The sequence below is a fragment of the Marmota flaviventris genome, chromosome 4 (genome assembly GCF_047511675.1).
Source record: "Marmota flaviventris isolate mMarFla1 chromosome 4, mMarFla1.hap1, whole genome shotgun sequence".
NCBI classification, from domain to species: Eukaryota; Metazoa; Chordata; class Mammalia; order Rodentia; family Sciuridae; genus Marmota; species Marmota flaviventris.
Genome location: NC_092501.1, coordinates 7698502 through 7709194, shown reverse-complemented (window position 1 = coordinate 7709194; position 10693 = coordinate 7698502).

The window sequence follows — 10693 nt, the reverse complement described above, 5'->3', positions numbered from 1 at the left end:
TTATTGATCCTAGCTGTTCATTCTCCCATGGTGGTTGCATTAGTCCATTTTGTTACTGTAACAAAATACCTGAAGCTGAGAGCTTCATATAGAAAAGAAGTTTACTTAGCTCACAATTCTAAAGACTCAAGAGTCTGATCTGGTGATGGCCTTCTTGCTGGCTCAGGGTATCCAAAAGAGAGAGGGAGAGAGAGAGAGGTAATGTTGTCTCTCTCCCTCTTTTTATAAAGTCACAAGTATTCAATCAGAGGGGCTCCACCCTAATGACCTTATCTAATTCTAACCACCTCCCAAAGGCCCTGCCTCTAAACATTATAGTAAGAATTAAATTTCTACCCTCTTAATACCTCACATGGGGATTAGATGTCACCACATGAACCTCTGAGGGACACCAGCAAACCGTACCCACACACGGCAGAGACACTATGCATTCACATCCTGTCACATCCCCGTGGCATGGACTGTGAGTCTCTGTCCCTTGACTTTTGTATTGTTGACATAATAAGATATTAAGGAAATATGTTTGAAATATGCTTGCAAGGCTGGGCTTGCTGTCTCATATCCTGGTAGTACATCATGAGAAAAATGCATCCTGAATAACAGCCATCCCTTCCAGCAAGGCTGTAGAATCAGCTCCCATGGAGCAGACCTGAACTCAACTGGTAGCTTGGAACCAAGTCACCCCACCTGGAGCTGGACTCAGAACCACTTCAGCTGGCCTGCAGGCACATAAACAAGGGTGGAAAAAAAAATGCTTCTTGTTGTTAAGTCATTGAATGCCAGCATTTTGTTACACAGCAGTATTGTGGCAGTAGCTGACTGATGCATTACCTCAGTGGGCTGATGTGGAGAATAATGGTAGATATTTGAAAAATACCCCCAAGTGTAATTTTTGAGCCCTCATCAGAGCTTAAAATATTTGTTATTATTAGTAAAATATTAGTATTATGAGTAATCATCATTACTAAAAGTAGTTTTGCCCATAATAGTCACATATTAAATGTTTGTTAATCAGTTGAGTCAGGGAACAAGTATAATGTGAATGGAGATTTTATAAGGTAGTGCAGGGACATCAGAAAATCAGAGGATCCTCAAAACTCATGCTGACTGGTTCATTCCTTCAGCAGATTGTCCCTGAACACCTGCTATATGCCACATGTTGGAGCCACTGGGATGGCGAAGACTCGGTACCCCCGCAAGGAAAGAGCCCTGGGAAGCCCGCGTGTGCCGAGCAAGCTGTGAAGCTCTTTCCCAGGCTGCGCGTCATCACCTTCACAACAGCCTTCTCAAGTCAGTCTTGCTGGGCCCTATTTTTCAGGCCATGAGGCTGAGACTCAGAAACCAAACACTGAGGAAAAGACCAAAGGCCACTCCCGTGCCATCCGAGTGCTCTGATGCCAATGAATCCAAGCAAACAGTGGGTAAACTGAACCGTCAGGGATGTGCGGTGGGGCAGAGGGAAGCATGGACCAGCAGGTCACCCTGCCTCCCAGGCACAGGGGCTCAGTAAACACTAAGGCTCATGAGACCTGGGCTTGCTTCTGCCACCGCATGACCTTGAGGTCATTGCATAGGCTCTCAGATTCATTCTGACAGCCCTGGCTTCGGATTTCTGCCACCTCTGCCACCAACAACGACCTGCCTCCCAGCCCTGTGACTTTGACAAATTTAGACTGCTCGGTAACCTGAAGTGCATTTCAATTTCATAAATTTAGAAATACTCTGGTTAGGCGGATCCCTCCTGCAGTAATGCATCCACTAAGTGCACTTTAAGCCAATTTTGGTATGCTAATCCATCACAAATTGACGTGAAATTTGGGTTCTCGTGAAAATTTCCTACACCCGATCCAAAACCTCTACAGGATCTAGGATAATAAGTAGCAGTCCCTTAAAGTGGTAGACTCGGTCTACTCTGGGTCACACATTCAGAGAGGACAGGATAGGCAGGTTTTAAAAACATCCACACTCATATATTCACAAGAGCTGTCTTCTCCAGTGGGGTGCCTGGGAAGGGTGGTTTGCTTATTTCAACGATGCTGCCAAAACTCTTGGGGGATGAGGGTCATGTTTGTCTCTGCATTCCCAGCCCCTAACTCAGAGCCTGGCGCTGTAGACACGCCCCGGGGTGTCTAGCAAATGTCCCCGTTGGAAGCAGCTAGTTGGATTAGCAACTTGTCCACCCGAGTCAGGTTCCCAGGATTTCCCTAGTTCCTAAAATTGAGTATTCTCCCCACCAGTGAAGACTGGGCGTCCTAACGCAGATGGGGACCTCCAGTGACAGCACAGTGTCTGGCGGGGCCCCTGTCCATCCTAGAGTCTCCGAGTGACGCGCGGCACTAATTGGCAACACAAAGAACCCACAGGTGATGAAAGAGACATAATGTCATTGTTATCACCACCCAGGACTCTGTTGTTACCAGTTGTTGAAGGGCAGCACCTATTAACTGATGTTTTTAGCTGGGTAATGGACATTTTCCCAATAAGATCAAGTTTACAGCCGGCAGCATTTCACTTGCCTGATTCTGTCGTGAGATCTACAACTCACCCAGCAACAAAAATGAGCTGTTGGCTTGATTAATTTAGAGCAGCATCGCCTGTGCTGGATGTGAAACACATGCCCCTTCTAAATAAATGTCACTTACCTGGTGAGGCTTTATGCAGTCAAATGCTACAAATTGGTGCTTAGGAGGACAATGGGAGCGAACACCACAGGCAGATGCTCCGAGTGGCCAGCTGAGATTTGCACTCCTCTCCCTGCCCAGCTCTGCCGCTGGCCAGATGCAGACCTGCTTCACCATGCCGTCCCCCGCCCTGTAATGCCTGCACGTGAGACTGCCCGCTGCCTGTGAAGCATCAATCTTAGCTCCTGGTGCCCCTTTATCTCCACTCCAGCTTTACAATATCCTCTTCCCAAACCTGGCTTGTTGTTCCCTCCTCCTCCTCCTCCTCCTCCTCCTCCTCCTCCTCCTCCTCCTCCTTTTTTGGTACCAGGCATTGAACCCAGGAGCCCTTAAGCACAGAGCCACACCCCTAGCCCTTTTTAATTTTTTCATTCGAGTCAGGGTCTCAATAAGTTGCTTAGGGTCTTGCTAAGTTGCAAAGGCTGGCTTTGAATTTGCAATCCTCCTACCTCAGCCTCCTGAGCTCCTGGGATTACAGGTGTGCCTCCCTGCTCCTAGAAGCCTGGCTCGTCTTGGAAGCACCCGGGAGTGTTAGATGCAGGTTCCTGGGCCCCAGTACCAGAGATTCCACTTCTGACCTCTGGACTGGGACCAGGAATTTGAATGGGCCTCTCTGGGGTGGCACCGGGAGTGTGTCTATTTCAGAAGTGGCTCTGGAACCCACAGCTGGGGACAGCTGGTCTGGACCCATGTCCTCTGCCCCTTGGGACTGACCTGCACTCCCCTGCCTCCTTCCCTGGACCTTCACACTGGCTTCTTTCTGCAAACATAGCCAAGATCTTCCCCCAACACCCATGCAGCCCCCAGCACCTCCACAGCACCACCAAGAGGAGTCGGGTTGGGGCAGCTGGCAGGACCACAGCCCCATGGTGCCCTGCCTCTTCTCTGGGCCCATCTGTCCCTGGATCTCATGTTCCCCTTGGCCCCATCTTCTTGGCTTCCCAAGGTGCCTAGGGATAGCCACACCATAATTCTGGGAGGAGGAGCCTGTGGTGGCATCACCAACTCCAGAGTTCATTTCCAGGGACTGCTGGCTCTTGGAAGGGCATTGACTAGAGAAAGTTTGGCTTCCTCAAATTTGCTTTGAAGAAAGTCAAACCCGGCATGGGTGTGACTGGCAGTGGGTGGATACTGCCTCCACCCCCCCCACCCCCCACCCCTGTGACCTCAATAGGGACCTTGGGAACGTGGGACTTGTCCCAAGGCCCCAGGTTCAGAGCTCAGCTCCCTCCTGTTTGCTGTGACCCCTCTCTGGGCCTCACGTCCCTCCTTGTGACCTGGAAGGTAGAATTCGAGCACCTCTTGGGACTGTCCTCTCTCCAAACATTGACATCCATCAGGACAAGTGGATGCAGGAGGATTTGCTTACTCTCCTGTATCAACCTGCTATTGCTGAATAATAAATAGCCCCAGATGGTTCCCAGACATGACACTGGGGGCAAAATTCAAATAACACCCTTCACCAGGTCACAGCCTGTAGCTCAGAAGTCTGGTGGGTTCTCTGCTCTGAGTCTCACAAAGAATAAAGCCAAGGTGTGGGTCAGGCTGAGCGCTACTCTGCAGGTCCTGGGGAAGAACCCAAGTTCAGGTTGTTGGTGGAATTCTTTCTTTAAGGTCATGAGGCCTCTTTCTTTGCTGGGGTTCACACTCTGTGCTTAGAGGCCACCTTCATTTCTTCTCAAGGGTGCCCTCACCCTGCAAAGCAGCAGTGGCATTCCAAGTCCCCGTCCTTCTGCCTGCCTTCTCTGCCTGCTGGAAAGGCTCCTGGGATTCGGCCACCATGATCCGGGCAGAGGAGCCTCCCTTTCTGAAGGGCAAATGATGACTGGTCTTAGTGCCATGTAACCCAGTATATTCACAGACATGGCATCTGGGTCAAAGAAGATCCAGGTGACAGTGGCAAAGGTCAGAATCCTCCAGAGAAAGAGAAGCGGTAGGAGGTCAGAATGCATTGTAGGCACAGAACCCGCTCCGAGAAATCAGACCCAGGAAGGTGGACGGTGCAAGTCTCAGCCAGGGTCCAGCTCAGAAGGCAGAGGACTGATGTCCCAGGTGGAAGACAGGCAGGGAGACCACTTTCCTCCTGAGCCTTCCATTCTAGCGAGGCCCAGTGGACTGGGCGGGGCCTCCCACATTGGGAGGGCCGTCTGCTTTCCTCCATTTTCACCTCTTCCCGAAACACCCTATAGACACCCCCAGAACAGCATCTGACTAAGCACCTAGGAATCTTGTGGTCCAGCCAACTCAGCAGATAAACTACACCATCGCAAGGGTCAGGGGTTGTCGGAAACCAGGCCTCCTTGCCTCCTGCGTTAGCAATCCGGCCAGCTAGCACACGTCTTCAGCGAGTATCTCCTGGGCAGCCTCCAGGAACACCACTCAGGTGCTCCAGGACCTGCCCTGCCCTCAGAAGGCCCACAGTCAGCTTGTGCCAGGGCAGGGCAGTTGGATGCCACCCTCGGATGCCTATTTCTTGAGCATTCAGAAAGAAACTGGCCTGAAGGAAGGTCCCCAGCCCCAAGCCCCCGGCTCCTCTCAGGAGCTTGCTGCACCCGTGGCCTCCCCGTGCCAGGGCTTGGCTCTGCTCACACGCTTCACACCAGCACAGCCGTGAGCTTAATGGCATCTGGAGCTGCTGCGGTGACAGGGTGTGGGGGACAGTCAGGGTGCAGAGAGAGACAAGACCAGCCGCAGGCGACCGGGGTGAAGCTGGGACCGCATGTCCCCCGTCATCTCTATTTCACCTGTTTGGAAATATCCGTGATGATTGGGGCTTTAAAAACATACTTAGAAACAATTATTTATGCTTTTCATCACAAATAGAAAAGCCACATTTTCTTTAAAATATTGATCACAAAGTACACAGAATTAAAAGAAATCGCAGTGATTATGTCCTGCCGGGTGGGGACGAGGGCCTCCTCCTGACTACAGGGAGCTGAGTGGAGTCAGGGCCTAAGGTCAGGCGCTGGGTTTTCTTTCCTTTTTGTTTTAAATGAGTGAGTTTCTAAGAAGACTTGGTTTTCATTGAATCCTGCTGATTTTAAGAAACCTGGTGAGGATGTCTTTCCAGGGCCTGGTTCCTCTGTCGTCCACAACAGGCTAGAGCACCCCCCGAAGCCCCAGGGTCTGGAGGCCCGGACGCCCCATCCAGCCCTCGGATGCCTCCCCCTGTGACTAGGCCCTGGGCCCGCAGGACAGAGGACCTGAAGGCCGCAGAGGGCGGGGGTGGAGGGCAATGGCTGGAGCAGCCAGGAGACTGCATCTGGGCAAGGACAGCCGGGGCTCGGGGTTAGCCTTGAGGGCCTCCTCGTCCTTGTCACCGACCCTCTCTCTGAGTCCCACTTTCAACCCGTACTCTGAGACAGTATTCACACTCCCCACCCTCCACCCGAGCCTGCCCTGGGAATGGGCCTAAGGGGCCTCCACACCTTGGCTGACCATTCAGCAAAAAGTCCTTCCCCAGATCCTCCCCTCTCACCTTCCCTAAGTCTAAGATGGCACCACAGGTGGCTTTATGGTCTGCTAAGTCCCAGATGTCCTGAGCATCAGAGGAGGCTGAGGTGGGTGTGCTCAGGGGCCTCTCATAGGACCCCGAGGACCCAGGAGGGGCCAGCTTCACAGCCGGTCCATCCTGGCAGGACTAGGCTGTGGTCTTCCGGGTGGTGGTGAGGTCAGGCCTCCAGACCTCCCAGAGGTCTGGCCTCCCACCCACTCCCAGCCTCCAGGGAAGCGGACTAGGTGAGATAGCGACTAGCTGGCTGTGCCAAGACCATGGGAGGGGAGAAGAGGGGACAAGGGGCAGGAGCCAATCAGTCCCCCAGAGCACAAGGGGTGCGGGCCTCACTGCAGAGAAGGAGAAGAGATGCTTGCCCCACACCTGCCTGGGCCGGGCACTGTGCTGGGGGCCCTGCCCCTTACCTCCTGCCAAGATTCTGCCACTGCCCATGGCTCCTCTGGGACCACCCTCAGAAAGTGCGAACCACATTCCCAAAGTGCAGAGCACTTCAGGCCAGGGGGGGTGAAATGAATGGAAAGGACCAGAGGCAGCCAGGGGGGGGCAGGTCTTTGGGGTGCCACAGAGCACACGTGCCTTTCCAGGCAGCAGCTGGTATCAGCTCCCTCTGAATGGAGCACGGGGGCAGATCAGAGTTTTATCATGAAATAGTCTGACTCTTGAAATAGTCTGACTCTTAAAAAAAAAAAAAAAAATCTTGGATTGGCAACTAAATCAGTGCTCTGTGCAGAGTACCACCCAACCCAGAATGGAGCAGCTGAGGGTCCCACCCAGTGGGTTAGAGCCAAACTGGCCAGGCACTCAGGGGTCTCCTGCAGGAGCCCAAGGACCTCAGACACCTCACTCCAGATTTGTGTCACCTGCTCAGTCCCATATGCCAACAAGGAATGTGAACATTTTCTAGATGACAACGTTCTGGTTACAATCCATGGGAAGTTGTTATTTCTAGTTTTCTCCTTTCATCCTCTGACCAGGCCATGATAGAAGCTAGAACAGAACAGAGGTGGTAAGGGGCCAGTGGGGGAGAGACTTGCAGCAGACGCCACCTTCGAATCCCACCGCAGGTGCCCCTGGACTCCAGCCTGTCATCAGGATGACTTCCAGCCCTGTTACACTTTTTGAAGAAGCTCCAGGGTTGGCATTGGAGTTTTTCCTCCGTTGGTCTTGTGGCCTCTCCCGGGCCCCTATCTATAACCCTCTCCATGCCTGATGGTGCTGCAGGGGAGGTGGACGTGGGTTTACCGTGTGCCTCTCCCTGGAAACTTCTTTACCCTGAGAGACATCGTGTGACTCTGGTCCTCCCTGTGTCCACTTCATTCCTAGGAAGACAGGCCTTTCCAGGAGGCCTGACAGGAAGTAGATCATGTTCAGTGTGCAGGCCAGTGAGACAGGGGGCAGGCGAAGCAACCAGCCCTGTGAAGTGACCGGAGGAGCTTCTGTAACGTCCAGATCCCAGAGGGAATATGGCAGCCACTCACAGAGCCAAAGGGAGGAGAGAAGCCACTGGGCACACAGGAGCTTGGACAGCACGGGGGCAGGAGGAGGGCAAGGTGTGCCTGGGGGCCTGAGGCCTTCTGAGCTCCAGAGCATCCCCCAAGCAGGCATCCCCCCCACCCCGGGGAGTTCCAACTGGTGGGTTCAGAGCAACCCAGGGCAAGTACCACGGGGCCATGCTGTGACTGACAGGTACCCCTGGGCCCATTGGCAGAGGGGTGTGGGTGTGAGGGCCAGCGGGTGAGTCTGGGAGGTGTGTCCCCCATCCCATGGGGAAGGGTAACCAGGAGGCCTCTGCGTGGACGGATCTCTGTATGAGGAACTGGAAGCTTGTCAGGAGGCTGAGCCCTGCTCCCGGCATGAGAAGTCAAACCTGTCTGCAAAACAGGTGCCAAGGCATCGGGACGTGACAAGAACTCACTAGGTGGGGATCTTGGCCACTGTTCCCCCTCTCTCTTCAGCACAGACCTGGCCCTGCCCTGGGGGGCAGATTTCTGGAGGTGGGAGTCCAGACTGTGATGTTGAGAAGAGATGTCCTGGGACCCAAAGGTCCCTGCACTCTGCAGCCCACTGGGGCTGGTCTCTCCTCCTAGAGCCAGGAGGACCCCCCATCTTTGTACCAAGATGAGGGCAATGCCTGGTCACCCCTGAGGTGGCTCTCGTCTGCCTTCCATAAGTGTTCCCAGGGTAAGGAGGGCACCGGAAATGACGCCCAGAGCTCTGGCTCCCCCATCTGCCCATCACTTCCCCCGGCCTCTGGCTGTCCTGGGTGCCAGTCACCCACCCCTTCCCACCAGGCCGTGCACCTGGAACCAGCCTCTGAGCAGGACCCCTCCTGCCTCCCAGGGCTGGCAACTCTCAGGTGGGTCCCCCGACCCTCGCCTGCGAAGGACCTGGTAGTGTTTCCCACCCTTCCGGACCCACCAGGGCCATGTGTGCCTCCTGTCCTTGCATCAGCCAAGCTGAGTCATGGCTTCTCAGCCTGGGACGAGGGGTCACAGCTGCCTCCCAGCAGGGGCGGTTGTAAAAACAATTTCTTCTTTGAATGTGGTCAGAGAATTCAGCAGACTGCTGAGCAGCAGAGGAATCAAATTTTCATAGAGCTGCACCCTTTGGGGGAAACATTATTTATGGGAAGGGACTCACCCATCCAGTCCTTTGCTATTAAATCCCAATGAAGGAGCTGCCCCCAGTCTTGTCTAAGGGCCTAAAAGAAATAAACAAGGTCTCCAGCTGCTCGGAACCTGCCCCGGGCAGAGTGCTGCAGTAACAGAAGCACCAAAAATAATAGCGCCTCGAGTTTGTTTAGGGATTTACGGTTTCCAAACACTGCATATTCGTCTGGCCCTTTGGGCTGGGTACTTACTTCTAAAGATTCATGTAGGATAAAAATGAAACCATGGGATGAAGAAGTGGACACCTCTTGCCCAGGGACTTGCAGTGAGTCCTAACAGCAGCAGGAAGGATTCCAATCTAGCATGCACGGGGTCCGGGTTCCACCCCCAGCACTGAACGCCAACAAACAAACAAATCCAAGTCTCGTGTGCTCCTACGAAGCCCCCTGTACTTGGAAAACCTCAAGCTGTGGCAGCCCGAGGAGTGCACATTATCCAACCCGTTTCACAAACGAGGAAAGGAGCTAATGGAGTTTCACTTCAATCCCTTCCCAAGTCCCCTAGAATGTCTGCCCACAGCCCCTTCACCTCCGCGGGCTGTCAGTGCCCAGGGATATGGGACCATGAGGGTGGCAGGTCTGTGCGTGTCCATCAGTCCTCGGGCTCTTCAGCGCTGTGTTTAAAAAACATCAACACACTGGAATCACAGAATGCAAGGTTTTCTGCACCTTGGCTGATTTCCTGCTGACTCAGCCAGGCTGGGAAGCAGCCAAGAGTGCTAACTTCCTGGCCCTGCACGAGGAGTACCCGTTGCTGAGCCGTCTTCTGTTTAATAAAAGGTACTTGGGCCTCGTCTGGAAGAGACTCACCAGAAGCTGTGTCCCCAGCCTGCCACCTTCCAGTGGGCTTGTGCAGTGTGGCCTCCTCCTGCACAGGACCTGCAGGGCTTGTGCAACCAGATGCAACCAGGATACACCTCTGCAGAAACGGGGTATGTGGCTCCTCTTTTCACCCTAACGTGGCTTTGCTTGGTGAACCAGGCCCATGACCTAGCCCTGCACCTCCATTTACCCCTCTGTGAAACGGCTAGAGCAATATGTGGGTAAGGACTGATTCATAAAGAATGCTCCTCTGATTCATCATCTCCAAATAACCCTAATCTTCCCAGAGGAAGGTCAAGGGCTCCAGCTCAGGGCTGAGGGCCCTCCCCACCAAGGCTGAGCAAGTACAGCTGAGGCGAAGTGCCAGAGTTCAGCAGAGGAAGGGCGAAGGTCTTTGGGACACACGAAATCTTCCTCTGCATTCAGTGATGCCCCAGGCATCGAGGACTGGGTTCTAAGTCCAGGCTTATGCTGCACGGCTCACTCCACACACGCAAAGCATGATATTTATGTGACGTGCCAGGGCCTCCGGGTTGAACATACTGCTTCTTGCTGCAGTGAGCGCCTAGGTGTCTGCACCCAGCCCAGCCACTGCCCTGGGGTTGGGTGTGTCCACACTGGGAATGGTCATGGGCTTCAGAACTGCAGTTGCGGGATAACACACGGGGCTTTCTGATTCATCTGCCTTGCCTTTGTTCCCTGGGGACTGCGGTGGGGACTGGCTGATTTCCAGGCTCCTCTAAGAGGTGCCCAGCAGGGATCTGAGGGGAAAGTGGAGGACTGCAGCGTGCACAGGAGGCCGGTGTTCAGAGGCCGGCGACCCTGTAGCCCAGGTCTCTGTCCCAAGTCCTGGAAGGCTGTGCTGTGCCTGCTGCCTGCTGCTCCATGGCTGAGCCCCTCCCCTTCCCCCAAGTGCCCCAGCCTCTTTAATCCCCAGCTCAGGAACGACTGTCACCAGGTGTAGAGTCTGGGAATTGCCCCTGTCACGGTTGACAGATCAAAGGCCTA